At 43.3% G+C, this 1,963-nt stretch overlaps 1 pseudogene; it reads left to right on the forward strand.

The window, feature by feature from the left end:
• Positions 1-677: 677 nt before the first annotated feature.
• LOC144521880 (high choriolytic enzyme 1-like) lies at positions 678-1,615 on the forward strand (annotated as a pseudogene).
• The last annotated feature ends 348 nt before the right edge of the window (positions 1,616-1,963 follow it).

A 1,963-nucleotide genomic window follows, 5' to 3' on the forward strand; every position in this document is an offset into this window, starting at 1 on the left:
GAAATAGGCTGACCTGTCACCTTAAACCTTAAAGTTGCTGTAGGATTGATCTCAGCTGGAAACTGATGACAAAAGTGCTGCCAGAGCTGCAGAAAATCTATTTTGTCGACAAAGCTTTCTGGTCTCATGAGATTTCATAAAAAGAAAAATTGCTTAAAATGTTGTGAAAGAAAATGTTTTTTATTTTTATTTTACCATGAAGGGACAAAAACAACTACAAATAGGCACAGATGGTGAGAATTGCCATGACATTTTGTACATTAATAGCTTCTAGAGGATGATCCTAAATATGGTGATGATCTTTAGACTTTTTCTCTGGCACTACCATCCAATCCAATACTTTGGTTTGTAACCAAATACCTAAGAAGTGGTGTGAAGTTGGTGGTGACTCTGTTTGAATAAAGGTTGGTTTGACAAATAGACTCTAATGTGACAACACATATGAAGTGTTTAGCTTAACAAATGCAACCAAGTAAAGCTGTGTTCATCCATCCAATGACCAAAGATAACAAACCATGTTTAAAAAGTAGGTTTGTCTGTGGAATCCTCCCTTCAGAGGTTTGTTCAGGCCTAGCAGTGTAGCCCCCAACCCATAAGCCTCCTGCAGACACACCTGTAGAGGAGAGTATAAAGACCCTGGACTGAACTGAGTCAAACATCGAGCTTCGAGGAGTCTCTCCACAGCAGCTCTCCAGAGAAGCTCCACAGCCTCCAGACCGACCCTGAAGATGACTCCCTCTGCCAGCCTGCTGCTGCTGCTCCTGCTCGGTCTCTCTCAGGCACTTCCTCTCCAGAAGGGAGGCGGCAAAGAAGAAGAAGAAGCCCCAGACACCATTGACATCACCACCAGGACTCGGACCTCCAACAACAGCAGTGATGAGATCCTGCTTGAAGGAGACCTGCTGGCTCCCAAAACCAGAAAACCCATGATGTGCTGGTTCCCAGAACTGCCAGTCGAGGAAAGCCTCCAACGGCTTGGTGAGGATACTCTTCACCATGAGTGGTGAGTTCAGCGCCTCAGATATCAACAACGCCATGCAGGCCTTCCACAGCAAAACCTGTATCCGCTTTGTCCTGTGTAAGAACGACTACATCAACGTAGAGAACAAAGCAGGATGTTTCTCCGAACTAGGCAGAGTGGAAGGCAGACAGGTGCTCTCTCTCAACAGGCAGGGCTGCCTCTACTACGACATAATCCAGCACGAAGTCAACCACGCTCTGGGCTTCCGGCACAAACAGACCAGGAGCGACCGCGACAACTACTGTACATCAGGATCAACTGGAAGAACATCGACCCTTAGATGGCGTACGACTTCTACAAGCAGTCCACCAACAACCAGAACATACCCTATGACTACACCTCCATCATGCACTATGGAAGAACAGCCTTCTCCATCAACGGGAAGGACTCCATCACACACATCCCCAACGCCCTCTGCCTCTGGCCAATCTGCCAGAGGCAGAGTTTGTCCTACTGGGACATCATAAGGATCAACATGCTCTATGGCTGCTAATATTGATAATATTGAATCAATGCCGAATATTTGAGATTATTTTACCATATTATTTTTAAATGTTCAGACAACAACAAATGTATGCCTACACATGCCAAAATTATCTGTAATAAAGGTAATGCAAAATGACTGATTGCTGACTAGTTAATTTTCTCTACTTCTGTCCCTGCAAACACTTTACATATGCACACATTAGAACAAACATGCAGTCAGTGAGCAATTGGATTTATTGCTCAATGATTGCTGAATATTTGTGCACAATATCAGAAGTAGGAACCTCTTCCACTTTAATTTCAATGGACTGGAAAAGCTAATTGTCGAAAGAATGAGAAATACAGCCCAGACCAAAAAATGCACTCAGGATGACAATATAACTATAATGTTATACAATATATAAAAATAACACAAAAAAACAAAAGTGATCTTTACTCTTGCAACGGACCTTTTTT

This window comes from Sander vitreus, chromosome 1 (assembly GCF_031162955.1).
Source record: "Sander vitreus isolate 19-12246 chromosome 1, sanVit1, whole genome shotgun sequence".
NCBI lineage: Eukaryota > Metazoa > Chordata > Actinopteri > Perciformes > Percidae > Sander > Sander vitreus.